The sequence below is a fragment of the Macaca thibetana genome, chromosome 17 (genome assembly GCF_024542745.1).
Source record: "Macaca thibetana thibetana isolate TM-01 chromosome 17, ASM2454274v1, whole genome shotgun sequence".
NCBI classification, from domain to species: Eukaryota; Metazoa; Chordata; class Mammalia; order Primates; family Cercopithecidae; genus Macaca; species Macaca thibetana.
Window position 1 is genome coordinate 9,953,021 of NC_065594.1, and position 16,636 is coordinate 9,969,656.

Below are 16,636 nucleotides of genomic sequence, written 5' to 3' on the forward strand. Positions count from 1 at the left end.
CTATTCAGGAGGCTGAGGCAGGAGAATCGCTTGAACTGGGGAGGCAGAGGTTGCAGTGAGCCGAGATCGTGCCACTGCACTCCAGCCTGGGAGACAGAGTGAGACTCTATCTCAAAAAAAAAAAAAAAAAAAAAAAAAAAAAAAAAAAAAAGAAAAGAAAAGTAGGGGCAACACCTGGGATTCTCCATACACTCTGACCGACTCCTCAGACAGATCATGAGAACCATCTTCTGCGAGGGGGACTGTCCCTGGCCTCACTTGATCAATTGTATTTCTCAACTCCTCATGCCAGGTTTTGGGCTTCCCGCACCCCCAGGTGTAGTGTTGTGGAGACTGAGAACAGGCACAGAAAGTGCTAACGGCCTCCGGGGCACCATAGCGGCTAGGCTGGGTCTCGGTCAGTGCTGGAGCCAGGCCGCTCTAAGATTCCGGCCCAGTCCACGACAGGCCTGCTTCTCTGGCCTGAATGGTGAGTGGAGCCTCAGCCCTCCCTGCCTCCCCCGTGTGCCTCTGTCTCCCAGGGTCTCCCGGATTTGGAATCTTACCACTTGTTCTCTTTAGACTTACCTCTTAGTTTTTGGCCCTGGCTGGATACCCCTGCCCCATTCCAAGGACAGCTCCCAGGGAGTAGCTTGGGGGACTTTAATCCTCTCCCTGATAATCTCCATCTACTTTATTCCCCCACCCCCGCCATACCTCTCTAAAGAAAATACCATCTAAATAACAATAGTGCACCTGCTGAGAAGTCAACACTTCAGGACAGGCCTTCAAGACCTTCATTCCAACCAGGGTTTCACTTTTAAGTCCCCTCCTATAAGTAAATTGTGGGTCACACATGCTGGGACTCAGTTACTTGACACTTTGGCTTGAAGGTTCTGACAAAAAGCTGTGACGTGATCCCAGTCCACCCAGCAAGGATAGGTCTGCAAAGGTCCAGGTCCCTGACAGCTGTGAAGGGTCTGTGGGAGCCTCTTGTCTCATTGGAGAGGTCTAGAGAAGCAGACATGATGAGACCACTCTTCCCTGGTAGGTGATGAATTGAAGGGGGAGGAGAGCAAAGATTCTCAAAGTGAGGTCTCTGAACCAGCAGCATGGTCGCCACCTGAGAACTTGTTGGAAATGCAGATTCTTGGGCCCATCTAGAGGACCTGAAAAAACTCTGGGGACAGGGGGCAGCCCTCTGTGCTTCAGGCGACTCTGATGCTGCTGGCATCTGAGAACCACTGGCTTTGGCTTTGGCCGGTCTTTGGGTCTCCTGCAAACACATGGGGCATCTGTTACAACTCACACTCTTAGGCCAACCTCAGACCTACTAGGTCGGAATGGCTGAGATTCCCCCAGGAGTTCCACTTGAATAAATGCCCCTGGGGACGTTACTGTCTATCAAAGGTTGAGAAGACACTGGCAAAAAAAGGCCAAGGGGTCCAGGGTCTGGAAGGGTGGGAGTTCTGGGCTTGGAAGGCTTAGGAAAGTCAGGGAGTTGCTCTAACTACAGGAGACCAAGAAAGAGAAAAATCTGGGAAGTGTTAGCTGGCTAAATTAATGTAGTCAGCTTGTGATTATCCAGCTGGAGGACACATAGGCCCTTTGACCAGCTGTTCCCATTTAACCCAGTTAGGATACTGATGCTCCATCAGCTCTCCGGCTGCACACTAGCACCTCTGACTTTCCCTCCACTCTTCCTGAGAGCTTCCTAGTGCTTCCTCCATGTGCTGGGGAGATGCCCCAAGGCTGCTGAATCATCTTCTCATCCTGACCCCAGCTCCATCCCAGCGGAGGTCCCCGTGGGACCCCTGTTGCATGGCAGCTGTCCTCTTGGGCCACAGAGTTGGGAGGCCACTGCTCTCCTCAGGTGCAGAACAGGGCCTCACCACCCTTCAACAGAGCAGGGACCAGGCTGAGATTTCAAACAAGGCTCTAGGGAAGGTACAGGGAACAGTGAAAGGAAGTGTGACTCCAAAATGCGATCCTTGCTTTTCGGCTCTAGACCCACCTGGCATCTGGTACTGGGCAGGCTTCCCCCTTCCCCTTCCCCTTCCCCTTTCCCTTCCCCTTCCCCTTCTCCTTCTCCTTCTCCTTCCCCTTCCCCTTCCCCTTCTTCTTCTCCTTTTTTGATGGAGTTTTTGCCCTCATTGCCCAGGCTGGAGTGCAGTGGTGCAATCTCAGCTCACTGCAACCTCTGCCTCCTGGGTTCAAGCGATTCTCTTGCCTCAGCTTGCCGAGTAGCTGGGATTACAGGTGCCTGCCATCACGCGACCAGCTAATTTTTGTATTTTTAGTAGAGATGGGGTTTCACCATGTTGGCCAGGCTGGTCTCAAACTCCTGACCTCATGATCCACCCACCTCAGCCTCCTAAAGTCCTGGGATTCCAGCGTGAACCACCGCACCCGGCCGTCTCCTGCTTTCTTCTAAACCTGCCTCCACATGGCCATTGTAAATGCTCCCCAAATTTCTGTGTCTTGGAATCAGGGTCACAGTGGACTTCTGGCTTCTAGGAGGGTGCTCCCTTCACCACGGGACCCTTTCCCTGTCCCAGGGCTGGCTGCTTCCTGGCATGACTCGCTGTGGGTAAGACGGTTCCTTTTAAAGGTAGGTCTGCTTTCACCCCAGTCAGTTCAGGTCTCCTGGGAGGCAGATACCTGGGCAGGATGAGACACACAGGAGAAATGTGTGTGGAGCATGAAAGGGGCTTAGCCTTAGTCATTGGCTGTCTTCTGTGTCTCATCACCTGTCTGTAGGGTGTCAGAACAAATTAGTAACCAGCAGCCAACTCTCCTGTCCTTGCAGGCATTATCCCCTTGTACATGCCAATGTCCAGTACTGGCAAGGGTGTCCCCCTTGGCCCAGACATTTTCACAGGTTGCAGCCCTATGAAATCTTCAGCACTTGGGCTGTCACTCTGAGTCTGGGACTATCCAATCCCCACTTTCCATTCCAGAAGAAGTCTGACTTGCCAGCTGGGCAGCAAGTGAGCCAGTCTCCAATATCATCTTATCGTCACTTTCCTCACACCACTCCTGGTACCCACTATAAGTTCTCTGAGAAGTCAATGCCAGGTGACATGAGGGAAGCAAGAGATTTACTGGGACAAATACCTGTGAACGATAACAAGGGAGAGCAGGATCAGGTTGGGAGAGACTTCAGACTGAGAGGCAGCTCTGGCACCTGAGAAGGGAGAGCGGGAAGGAAAGATTAGACCGGAGGAGCCTCAGGCTGCAACATGTTCTGAGAAAGTCTTGGCCAGGCCAGTTGGGTGACCCAAGCAAAGTGCATTTATTGGAAGAGCCTCATGCTGGGCAGCAACGGCCTGGCTCTGGGACCCCGGCTGTGCTCATCTTGTGCTGGGAGCAGCCCAGGGGAAGTGTGGCTTGGCATGAAGCCCATGGGGGGTCTGAAGGTACAGCAGCTGGAGGCTGACAGTCATTCACATTCCCTGCAGCAGGCTCTCTTGAAGAGGGAGCCAAATGATGCATTTCTATGGCCGCCACATACCCAGAGAGTTTTGGTCCACAGTCCAATAGCCCAAGAAGACATTTGCACAGCCGTGTCCTTTCCCAGCTACTGTCCCAGTCCTGCCTATTGAGCCATCAGTGGTCCCCTGTGGCACAGTAGCAGCCTATCAGGCTCAGTGCCATTCCTTCTCAGCCTCTCATCTAAAGCTCAGCTATGCTTAGGATCCACTCCCATGCAGAGATGACTTGCTTCCTAATAAAGTAACTTCATGAAAAGGTACTAGGAATCTATCTGAGTTTTTTTACAGCTGGAAGTTACATGAGAGAATTTTTAGTCCCTCCCCCAATCAAATGGCACGCTCAGATTAGGGTCATTTGGGGAGTGCTTATTTACAAAGGTGTGGGCAGGACGCAGGAAGGCCACAATGGGTAGTGCAGTGCTCTGGGTCAGTGACAGCTAAGTTCTCACCATCCCTAGGTCCTGGATGGGGCAGGAGGACAGAGTCACACAGAGGAGACCATCTTGAGAAGAACAGTGACCTCTGGATACAGGACACAGAGTCTGAAGCAGCCACTCCAGGAGTGAGCCTGAGGACGAGGAGCCTGCCCTCACTCCATTTCCTCCCCCCACTGGCCACACCCAACCAGAGACCAGAGGGGAAGCGAGTCCCTGACGTGGTCCAGACAGGTGAGCTTCGCAGGGCGGACAGCAGGTGCTGAGTGGACTGGGGTGGGGGAACAAGAGCACACCCTCTAAGCATAGAAGTGAGGTGCAGTCCAAGGTCACACAAATGGTTGAATAAAGGAGACGAGCAACAATTCATCCTTCATTCATCTACTTAGCAAATATATTTTCCAGGCAGCACAGTGTTAGGTCCCAGAAATACAAAGATGAACAAGTATTAACTTTGTTCCCTGCTGGGCATCCTGAGGCCTTAAGGACACTGAGTGACATAAGGTTTGGAAGCTGTGGCAGTTCTATTTTTCTTAATGTCATGGTCTCCTATTGCTGACAGAGAATTGAGATATAAGCTACAGTTACTATTCTGAGTAAGAATCTGCCTGTATCAACGACTGAGAGAGGCTGGGAGGGGTCTACTCACCCACTGAAGCCTGAATCCCATCATTTGGGTTCAGAATTGGGACATAAAGGGTTTTTTCATTTTTGAGAGTTCTGTATGATACTGCAGCCTCCAGCTCTCACCCCAGGAGGGTTAAGTCCTTCTGTCCCCGGCTCTCAATGTTGGCTGCTCTTGGGAATCGCCAGGAGAGCCTTCAAGAATGCAGATGCAGGCTGGGCGGGGTGGCTCACACCTGTCATCCCAGCAGTTTGGGAGGCTGAGGCAAGAGGATCTCTTGAGACGAGGAGTTCAAGACAAGCCTGGGCAACATAGTAAGACTCTGTTTCTATAAAAAATAAAGAAATTAGCTGGGCGTGGTGGTGCATGCCTGTAGTCCCAGCTACTTGGGAGGCTGAGGTGGGAGGATCCCTCGAGCCCAGGAGTTCAAGGCTGCAGTAGTGAGCTATGATTGCGCCATTGCACTTCAACCTGGGTGACAGAGCAAGATCCTGTCTCTAAACAAACAAACAAAACCAAAAACAAAACACAGATATCTGGACCCACTCCCAGAAAGCCTGTTTAACTGGACAGTGGGGTCCAGCCTGCTACATGTTTAGATTCTCACCTACAGCCAGGCCTGAGCGCCAGGGAACCACTACCTGAAACCTTCGCTGAGAGTCAGTTATGAGCAAAACTGGCGCCAGGGTTGGAGGCAAACATTAGCACTGAGAGGGGAAACAGGGACACCAAAGACCTTTACAGTTTTGTTCAGTGTGGGCCACGCTGGGGTGGGGGACATTCGTGAACCTGCAGCAGGGCTTGCTATAATCCAACTGGCATGGGTGGCAGGGTGAGGGGATCTCTATCTGTTGGAACGAAGATGATTTGGAGGGGGTGCATAGTGGGCACACGTGGACTGCTTAGGAGTGAGCTGCCCTTGAGCGCAGGGCCCATCTGGGGTGAGGTGAGGGAGGATTTACCCTAAGGGAGCCCAAGTACTGGGCTGAGTCCTGTCTTATTTACAATTTTGATATTTTATTCATCAGGGATATTTTGCATTAATTTTGATTTGCGTTAAAATATCATTTATGGTGATCACTGAGTTCTCTGGTGCTCCTTTCCATGTTTTTTTGCCAGAGCTGGTGAGACTCAGCTCACCTGGTCCCGGCCCTACTATGGGGCAAGGGACATGGCATTTATTGCAGTGCTGTTGGCTGCAGCTTATGATGATGGGAACAGGCTTCTTTTGCAATGGGACAGACTTGGATTTGAACCTCAGCCTCAGTGGCGTGACCTTGGGCTGGTCACTCACCTCTCTGAGTCTCAGTTTCATTCACTGTTATCCTGGGGATAACAGAAATCCCTAGGCTGGGTGGTAGGGCTGCCAGGGTGAAATTCACGCATCGGAAGTACCTGCAGTGCCGTGGCAGGACCTGCATAAAGTGGGCCACCAGAGTGGGTTTCATCAAGGCTCCCGGGTGGCGGTGCATGGCACTGAGTCTGAGTGGGGCATGCTTCTTACCCCCCCACTCCCCACAGCCCCACCCCCACCCCCACCCTCCTGCGCTCCCACCTCCCTGGCTCAGCAGCAGATGGTTCTGCGCCTCCTCTTTTCAGGTGTGAGTGAGCCTTGGCAGCTCCAGCTTCTCCCTTTCATCCACTGGCCCCCTGCCTCCTCCTGCCCTGGCTGCCTCTCCAGGCTCCCCGACACCATTGTCCAGCCCCCGCGGTGTCCCTGTCCCCTCAGCGCACAGAGGCCCCTTTGTCTCTGGCCCACACCTGACTGCGGCTCAGCGAGGCGGTGACAGCACTGCTGGCGGGCAGCCAGGCACTTTCGGCAATAACAACATTAGTCATGCCTCTTCCAGAAAGGCCTCGTAAACCTGCAAGGGTCTGGGCGGCCCTGGGCGGTCGTGGGCGGGTGTTTTTCATTTCCTTTCCCTGTTGATTTTTAAATGCGGCTGCTTTTTGGTGCCAAATGGAGACCCTCTGGGCCAGCCTTGGGACTGCTCCCTGGTGCTCTGGCTGGAGGGGACCGTCACCACCTTGGCTCCTGCAGAGCTGAACAGGAGCCTTGTGAGTTCTGGGGTCGAGGGCTCCAGACACAAAGGCCAATCTGTGGGTTTCGCCTGGGCCGTAGGAGAAAACCCTGTGGCAGCTCCTGTTTTCCTTCCTTCCCAGAGCACCCTGTTGCCCATCACCTGGCACTGGCAACCCCCGAGGTACAGGCCACTCCCTACTAGCGGTTTTCTTTTTCCTTTTCTTTTCTTTTTTTTTTTTTTTTTTTTTTTTGAGACAAAGTTTCGCTGTTGTTGCCCAGGCTGGAGTGCAGTGGCGCCATCTCTGCTCACTGCAACCTTTGCCTCCTGAGTTCAAGCAATTCTCCTGCCTCAGCTTCCTGAGCAGCTGGGATTACAGGCGTGTACCACCATGCCGGGCTAATTTTGTATCTTTAGTAGAGATGGAGTTTCACCATGTTGGTTGGTCTTGAACTCCTAATCTCAAGTGATCTACCCGCCTCGGCCTCCTAAAATGCTGGGATTTTGGGTTTTCTTAATCCTCCCTTGGAGACATCCAGAAGGAGGTGGGGATCATGACTGCTAAGGAGTGAAGCTACGTGCCCAGCGTGTCAGGACGAAGCAGCCCCGCACCCAGTGGCTTCCTTCTCCAGAAATGCTGGAGCACAACGTGGAGTGGGAGAGCTGGCTTTGGGGAGGCTCCGGCACTGGAGTGTCTGCCTTGCGGGGGCCTGGTGCTGAGGGGGTGTCCCTGTCAGTGGGGGCTCCTGGCATTGAGGAGCCCCAGGCACTGAGGAGCTCCTGGCACTGGGGAATCCCTGGCAGTTAGAAGCCAGGCTGTTGGTACAACTGAAACGCAGAGCTGACGGTGGTGATCTTCAGGGCTGGCTCCAAAGATCTGCGTGTTTTTCTCCCCCTAGGCGCGTGACAGGATTGCATTTTCTTGTCTTCTTGAACGCAGGCATTTTTTGGGTGGAAATGACTGTGCTGCTTTTGAGTGAGTGTTTGAAAAGCCTGTGCTTTGCTTTGCAACATTCTTTCCCTTTGCCATGGTAACTGGCAATGTCCTAGATAGTGGCCTCCCCTCGTTCCCCCCACCCTCATCAACCTGGGGCCTGGAGTGAGGACGATGAGCCGCTGACCCTGGTTGTCCCTCAGCATAACCTGGCCCATCCTGCCTGCTGCACTGACCGGCCCTCCCAGCTCGGCGCAGGCCACAGGGACAGGCAGGAAAAATACAATTTCTTGACCCCTTATAAACCTGCAGAGTCTTCTTGGTGAGCTGGGAGACTCTGCAGCAGGTCAGAGGAGCACCCTAAGAGCGTGGCACCCATGACTCTCCATCTGCTCACGCCTTGCCCGTCTTTAAAAAGGTGGATGAAATATTATTTACACCATGAAACCTTCTATAAATAGGGTGGACAGTCTTACCACATAAAAACCCAGGACACACAGCTGAATTTGAATTTCAGATAAACAATGCTACACAATGTATAATTTTTTAGTATGAGCAATGTTTGTGACATACTTATACTAAAAATTATGCATTGTTTATCTGAAATTCAAATTCAACTGGGTGTCTTGTATTTTATCAGGAAATCCTATCTATAAACCTTTCTTTCCTCGAAACCAGTATAACATTTTTAACTCTATTTATGACTTTCTGCCCAGGATTGTAATAATAATGTTCCCATTTTATCTGTCCCGTTGGACTCTGGGCTTCTTGAGGGTACACCCATAAAACTCAGGTATCTGGCACAGCACCTAACCCAGGCCCCTCTTAGTACAGGCATTAACTCAATGAAAAAGTTGGTTCTGATGTGGCAGAAAGCTTTTAGAGGTGCTCAAAGAGAGAGAGAGAGAGAAAAAAAAAGGAAAGCACAAAGTATCAGACATTTGTATTTTTCTCCATTTTCCTGCTTCCTTCCAAATAACATCAGAGTCTAGCATTTTGTATTTTGCGATGACCATGGTCTTAGCAGTTGGAAGGAGACCCTAACTTCTTTTCTAGGTTGTTATCATCCTTTCCCAGCAGACCCTATGCTGGAAACCGAGCTAGTGCTTCCAGGGTCCCTGCACCTCTCTGAGAAGCTGCTCTGCAAACTCTTGCATCCTGGTGGGTATGGGGGCACTGGGAGGCACCATCCTGGAAAGGGAACATGCCACCGAGAGTCAAGGCACTGGGGCTTCCTGGGCTGCAGCACATAGGTGGATGAACTCCTGCGGCACCTCCACAGTATCAACTCTGCTACAGAACCCTGGAACAAAGCTGTAGGGGACCGCAATGGCCGCTCCTGTGTTGAGCGCCTTGGGTGTGGCACACGCCATGCTTTCGACCTCAGAAATCAGCGTTGGGAGCATCGAGGTTCCTGCATGTTGGACATTGGCCAGTTCCTGCTATTGAGCCCTTAGAGAAATGTCAACATCCCGAGAGCAGATGTTCCTCACTCCTCACTGCCAAGAAACTACTTAATGCTTATCTCACTTTCCCTTAGTCTGGGCTCAGAGTAAGGAAGTTTCTATTCATCCTGTAATCGCAGAAGCCAGCACTGGATTTCCCTCCCTGTGATGCGCTAGGTAGCCGTGTTCTCCCTGAGGTCCTGGATTATTGGGGAAGGCAGAAACAGCCCCAATTTTCAGAATCTTAGGAAACTTTAGACGACTACTACTGCCAGTGGTAGACAACGTGCCTCTAACTCAACTCAAACGAGGAAACTTTTACAAGCATTTATGCAGCTGGTGAACTTCTCTACATTGCAGAGTTTTCCCCCAGATTCATCCCAGTTCAGCTTCTCTTCCAGCTCCATAACCGCCTGCATCTCAGGATAAACAGAGAGAGCCATGATCACCAGAACTGGACTTAATGGGTGTGCGCTCAGTGTTTCTTTGTGGGGGTTTCTTATCTTCTAGTAGACGCTTGAGTATGAAACCTGCATTTAGTCCCCAAAATGGGTTCAAATGGATCTATGGGCTCCCAGTGTTCTCGACACTTAGGTCCACGTGAAAATGCCCTAGCAGCAACATCGATGCATCACGGACACACAAGGTAACGCACAGGAACACACAGACCTGCAAAGTGAATGGAAGGCTCACCTTTCCCTGGCAGGGAACAGGAGTGATTCTGGAAGTTGAAAGTAGGATGTGAGTCCGGGAAAGGCATCAAGGACAGCCATGACCCAGTTTAGCAATCCAGATCTCACCCTGACTCCCGTTCCGTTTCTTTTGAGTTCTTATTTTCCTTTCTGCATCTGCAGATGTTCCTTTATCTGTATCCACAGTCAACCCAAGCATGGGATAGACCCCCTTGGCTTCCTGCAACACCTTCCCCGCCCACTCCCCGTTATCAGACATGTTAGGAATGTCTACTGGAAATTGAAGCAAAAAGGCAAATTCACCACATCCGGAGCTTTCCCTGCTTCTCTGTCTTCTTTCCCAGTTTCTCCCACCCATGAACCTGTTCACCTGAAGCTGTGACCAGGACGAGCTTCTAGATCCTGGCCATGCTCTGCATCTTGACCTTGGTGATGGTTCCAAGTGCATTTGCTTTACAATTATTTTTAAAACTGAACATATATGACTTACTCTTCTATATGTGCAATGTATCTTACATTTAAAAAAAGAAGGGAAGACTTTCTGTTCATTTCTCATGTGGTGTGGCTCAGCTATCTCTTGTTTATTTCCTTCTATGTCCTTGGAGGCTTATCTTCTATTTCAAAGCAGTTTATCTAGGTATTTTGCTAAACATGGGCAGTCCTCACATTAAGAGGAATGTCTTGGCATAAGATAAGATAAAATTTCATAGTAGGATGGACACGACACAGTTTTGAGAACTGCTAGGGTCCAGTATGGCCAGAACGTAGAGTGTGAGGGGCAGGGCCAGATGAAGATGGCAAGGTTAAGTGGGCCTGCTCTGGAGGACCCTGCAGGCCAGGCCAAGGCACGTGCATTTCATCTTAGAGACAGAAGGAGCCATGGGTCTAAGCAGAAGCATGCACCATTAGATTGGATCAGAGGTTCCCAGAAGGTGAGTTTAGAGCCTGGGAAATGAGGTAGGAGGGAATGTAATGAGTTCAGTCAGAAGAGTGGGCATGAGCAGGGGCAGTGTGGTGGAGAGGAAGCGGGGACAGGAGGCGTGCATTGGGATAGACAGGACTCCCTGGCTGTGTAGATATGACATGGAAGGGAGAGGAGAGACTGAGATACTGTGGCATTTCTAGCTTGTGTGTGACTGTGTGTGACTGTCATGCTGTTCTCGGAGATGGAGTGGTGGGAGGGAAGCAGGCCCTGGTCAGTGTCCACACGCGATGCAGAGCACACGGAGCCCAAGGCAAATGACAGACAGAATTCTAGGACCCATGGCCAACAGTCTACCCCTGTTTAGTTAAAAACAGTGACTAGCCAATCCCAACCCTTGGTCTCATGGCCAGGGTGAGCAAACTCCTTAGTTGTGAGCATCACCATCTTAGGCAGGGACAAGAGTGGAAAGAAGGAAAGGAAGGGAAGAGAAAAGAAAGGGGATCAGGCAAGTCAAGGTAGAAGAAGAGGCCAGGAATAGCAAGTGAAATGGGAGAGGAAGCTAGTAGAGGAGGGATGTGAGAATGATGAGATAAGAGACCAATGGCTGTGGTTATTGTTTTAGTCCATTTTTGTGCCCCTATAAAGAAATCCCTGAGGCTGGGAGCAGGGGCAGAGGGCAGGTGACACACTCGTTTGAACAACCAGAACTCCGGTGAACTCAGAGTGAGAACTCACTCATTACTACAAGGAGGGCCCCAAGCCATTCAGGAGGGATCTTCTGTCATTGGTCCCATGACACAGACACCTCCCACCAGGCCCCACCTCCTGCATTGGGGATTACATTTCAGTGCGAGATTGGGAGGGGAAAAACCATGTCAGTTGCCACAGGGAACAACCTTTTCTTCAGAGTGTACACTCATTCACTTATTCACTCACTCGCTCATTCATTCAAGAGGAGCTTAAGTGTCTGTTAGGTGCAGGCCCTGTGCACAGGCTTAGTGAAAACTCCCTCGTAAACAAATCAGACGTGGTTCCTACCCAGGTGGAATTTACAATCTGGTAGGTGAGGCAAATAATGAACAAATAAAAACAGAATAAATGTGTAATTACAAAGTGTGATAAGGATTGTGGAGGAAGAATGAAGAAGGCTGTGAGAGAATAACAAGGGGACTGGATTTAGGAACGTGTCTGTGGCTGTGTACATCTGCAGTTGTGTGTGTGGTTGTGTGTGTGGTTGTGTGTGTGGTTGTGTGTGTGGTTGTGTGTGTGGTTGTGTGTGTGTGTGATTCTGTAAGGCAGGGTCAGGGAAGGTTTCTTTATGGGAGGATGAAAATCTCAAGGATGAAAAGGCAGGCTGTGCTCGTTGGAATAGGTGTAACAACCAACCCCCAAGTCTCAGTGGCTTGCCATGATACAATTTTACTTTTCACTCACAATAGTCAGTGGAGAATCTGGGCAGCTCTTCAGGGCAGCTGCCTTCCAGATGTGGCCCAGTGTTCCAGGAGGCTTTGATCTTCCAGCATCTCCATGTTAACTTGTCTTCCAACAGCATCACAGCAGGGAACGGAGCGTGGAGAAATGCACTCTGATGCCGAAATTCCTCTGTTGCTGACACATGTCCCATCCACCGACATCTCACTGGCCACAGCATACCCCATGCCATGCCTAATTTCAAGGGGACATGAGCTTAAAAGGCGAGAGAGCCAGAAATCTTGGGGAGTGCTAGTAATGCCTACCACATGGGCCAAGCCTGGGGAGAAGGGCATTCCAGGCAGTAAAGGAGTCCAGGAAATGGGGGAGGGGGGCGTGGGTGGCTGAAGTAGAGTGAGCAAAGGTAATGCAGTCAGAGTAGATTTTTTTTTTTTTTTTTTTTTTTTTTTTTTACACAGAGTCTCGCTGTGTCTCGCCCATGCTGGAGTGCAGTGGTACGATCTCGGCTTACTGCAGCCAGGTTTAAGCGATTCTCCTGTCTCAGCCTCCCGAGTAGCTGGGACTACAGGCATGTGTCACCACACCCAGCTAATTTTGTATTTTTAGCAGAGATGGAGTTTCACCATGTTGGCCAGGCTGGTCACGAACTCCTGACCTCAGGTGATTCGCCCGTCTCAGCCTCCCTGAGCCACTGCACCCAGCCAGAGTTGATTGAAGAGGTGATCACGCGTCAGATCCTACACAGGAAGGATTATGAATTCTATTCTAACTACAGCCTAAGGTTTTAGCACAAGGGAGTCAGGGTGCATGATTTCTAGTTTAAAAAGGTGGTTTGAGTTGTTGTATGGAGAAATGGAGGAGGAGACTATGGAAGCCGTCGAGGCTAGAAGTCATACTGGCTTGAGCCTAGAGCAGTAGTGATGGAGAGAAAATATAATTGAGACATATATTGGTGGTAGAGTTGATAGGGTTGAGTGATGGATTGGAATGGAGAAATAAGAAGGGTCAAGAATGACAGATAATTTTCTGGATCAGGCATCTTAATGGATGGTGATGCTGTGTTTGGAGGCAGGGATACGAGGGGAGGAATAGAGAGAGAGATTGTGTGTGTATGTGGTGTGTGTATGTCGTGTGTATGTATGTGGTGTGTATGTGGTGTGTATGTGGTGTGTGTATATGCTGTGTATGTATGTGTTGTGTGTGTCTGTGGTGTGTGTGCGTATGTGGTGTGCATGTGTGAAAGTGGTGTGTGTGTGGTGTGTGTGTGTCTGTGGTGTGTATGTGGTGTGTATGTGTATGTGGTGTGTATGTGGTGTGTGTGTATGTGGTGTGTACGTGTATGTGGTGTGTATGTGTATGTGGTGTGTATGTGGTGTATGTGTGTATGTGGTGTGTATGTGGTGTGTGTGTATGTGGTGTGTACGTGTATGTGGTGTGTATGTGTATGTGGTGTGTATGTGGTGTATGTGTGTATGTGGTGTGTATGTGGTGTGTGTATGTGGTGTGTATGTGGTGTGTATGTGGTGTGTGTGTGTATATGGTGTGTCTGTGGTGTGTATGTGGTGTGTGTGTATGTGGTGTGTGTGTATCAGGTGTGTGTGTATGTGGTGTGTATGTGGTGTGTGTGTGTATGTGGTGTGTATGTGGTGTGTGTGTGTATGTGGTGTTTATGTGTATGTGGTGTGTATGTGGTATGTGTGTATGTGGCATGTGCATGCATGTGGTATGTATGTGGTGTGTGTGTATGTGGTGTGTGTATGTGGTGTGTCTGTGGTGTGTGTGTATGTGGTGTGTCTGTGGTGTGTGTGTATATGGTGTGTGTGTGTCTGTGGTGTGTGTGTATGTGATGTGTGTGTATGTGGTGTGTGTGTCTGTGGTGTGTGTGTATGTGGTGTGTATGTTGTGTGTGTGTATGTGGTGTGTGTGTGTATGTGGTGCGTGTGTATGTAGTGTGTCTGTGGTGTGTGTGTATGTGGTGTGCGTGTATTTGGTGTGTATGTAGTGTGTGTGTATATGGTGTGTATGTGGTGTGTGTGTATGTGGTGTGTGTGTGTGTGGTGTGTGTGTGTATGTGGTGTGTATGTGGTGTGTGTGTATGTGGTGTGTGTGTATGTGGTGTGTGTGTGTATGTGGTGTGTGTGTGTATGTGGTGTGTGTGTGTGTGTATGTGTGTGTTGAGGGGGAGAGCTCTAGAGTTCGGTTTTGTACAGTGCAGTGAGAGACCCCTGTGAAGCACCCTGGTGGGAATATCAGAGGGCAGCTGAGTGTGATGCCTGACTCTCAAGGGTATTAACGTTAGATGAACAAATGCTCCACTGTTGCACTTACAGAGAAGGTGACTCTCATGCGACACCCTGGGCTGTCTCCCCACTCACCCGCAGTCCTTTCTCCAAGTACAAATGGTACTGCTTATTTTAAAATATAGGGTATTAATAGGAAATTGGAGCCACAATAAAGCCAACAGATCAGAAGATGATTGCCACTGAAAAGATAGTTGTGTCTGCACGCGGTGGCTTATGCCTATAATTCCAGCACTTTGGGAGGCCGAGGCGGGACAGGAGTTTGAGACCAGCCTGGGCAATACAGGGAGACACTGTTTGTACAAAAAATTTAAAATAAAAAAAAAGCCAGGCACAATGGTGCGTGCCTGTAGTTCCAGCTACTCAGCAGGCTGAGGCGGGAGGATCACTGTTACCCAGGAGTTCAGGAATGCAGTGAGCTATGGTTGTGGCACTGCATTCCAGCCTAGGCAACAGAGCAAGATCCTGTCTCTAAACAAATTAAAAAAAAAAAAAAAGACCCGAGAAGAAAAGATAGTTTGTTACTCACAGTTCCTAAGAGAAGAGGGCACACCTGCATGGGGCGCCACGTGGGGAAGCATTGGGTTGGGGAACAGCAGTAGAGGGAGAGGGAGGCAGGGTGGACAGGGCTGGGATTGACTAGTTTGAACACTTTCAGTGGGCTCTGGGGCGTAGGGACTGTCCCTAGTTGTCTGCTCCCTGGCCCTGGGGTTATTAGGGGAGGTGGATAGTGAATAGAGGAAGTGGTTTGGGTATGAACTCTGGATTGGTTCGTTTACGTTTTAAAAGCATCCTCCTGGGTGAGTTGTTTAATATCTTTAGGAGTTGGCTGAACTGAATTTGATCAGCAAGACTCTAGAGGTCAAAGCATAAGAAAATAAGGGACATAATGTACTGGCACACTGTGTAACAGAGGCCCACACTGCGCCTAAGCCCCCAACAATGTTGAGAGGTTTAATGACTTTGTTTGTTTGCTTGTTTTGGAAACAGGGTCTGGCTCTGTTGCCCAGGCTGGAGTGCAGTGGTGTGATCATAGCTCACTGCAACCTCAAACTTCTGGGCTCCAGTGATTCCCCTCCCTCAGCCTCCTGAGTAGCTGGGAATACAGGTATGCACCACTAAACCCAGCAAATTTTAATTTTTGTAAAGGTGGGGGTCTCATTTTGTTGCCTCAGCTAGTCTCAAACTCCTCAAGTGACCCTCCTGCCTCAGCCTCCCAAACTGCCGGGATTATAGGCATGAGCTACTATGCCTGGCCTTAATGACATTTTTTAAAGCATTTGTAAATGATGTTGTTGAGAGTTATTCCAACACACTTACCACGTAACACATTTGTTAGTCATCTGCTCTTAGAGATACATATAACAATAGGATGTATCTATCCTTCTTTCCCACCTCCTGACACCACTACCAAACAAATACCTTTCTTGGCCTCAGTGACTCTAAATGAACTCAGTTTAGATCAAACATGAGGGAAGGAAGAATAGATGAAGGTGTATATTTAATTCTAATTTCCCCTTCTGAGAAACACTGTATTTTCGTTAGAGGCATGGGTTGCCTGGGAGATATGGTTATCAGGCCGGATTTTCAGTTGTCTGCAAAGTAACATGGACATTACCAAAAAGAGTTCTCATGCAGTTGAATGATTAGGGAAAGGACCACCTGGATGGATGAAGCTGTTGGTCTCAGCTGTGCACTCTTGCTGCCTGATTGCAGGGCTTACCTATCTCCTGACACTGGGCAGTTTCCTAGCTAGTCCCACAGATACCTAAGTCGGTCAGGTGCTCACAGCGTGACTACTAAGTAGCTGCTAACTCTGCAGGAGGAGGGGGAAGAGCTCGTCTGCTGCTTGCCGCAATGTTTGCTGCTCACTCAAAAAGTGCTGGGCCCTTGACCCTGGATTCCTCTGCTGCAGTGCATCCCACTGAGTGTGTAGCCCTCATCTGGGCCTGTTGTGCCATGGGACTCGGGGCAGGACGCCGGCTGCAAAGATGCTAGCGCTCTCTGAAGTAAGTGAGAGTGCTGTGAATAATATATTTTGTCTCTGATCCAGGAGTGTCATGTCTTCTGTCAGAATCCATGAAACTTGTTAGCTCACAGCTGGGGTAAAACCTTAAAGCTTCCATAGGTCTTGACATAAGAATCCAGCTATTGCATTCAAACGTAAGTAGTATATATTACAAAGCAGCTGTCAGTCCGTGGAACAGGGAGACCTTGTGCTTAGGCAAGAGAGACACCTGGCAATGAACACAATGGCCGTTTTAAAAGGAGGCAGGTGCTTCTACTTCATTTGGATCTTAGGCAGTAGGGCATTCACATAAGATGATTGCTGGTTTGAAGGAAAGAACCAAAAAAA

The 16,636-nt window shown here is 49.8% G+C and overlaps 1 protein-coding gene across 8 annotated transcripts in view; it reads right to left on the reverse strand.

The window, feature by feature from the left end:
- Positions 1 to 16,636, reverse strand: part of HMGB1 (high mobility group box 1) — a 979,364-nt gene that overhangs the window by 350,433 nt on the left and 612,295 nt on the right. The window contains exon 1 of one of the 8 annotated variants that reach the window (XM_050766941.1): positions 7,158 to 7,167. The exons of the other annotated variants lie outside the window; for them this stretch is intronic. The gene's annotated coding sequence lies outside the window, so the exon portion shown is untranslated. Of the gene's footprint in view, positions 1 to 7,157; positions 7,168 to 16,636 lie in introns of those variants that run through there. 8 annotated transcript variants of the gene reach the window in all.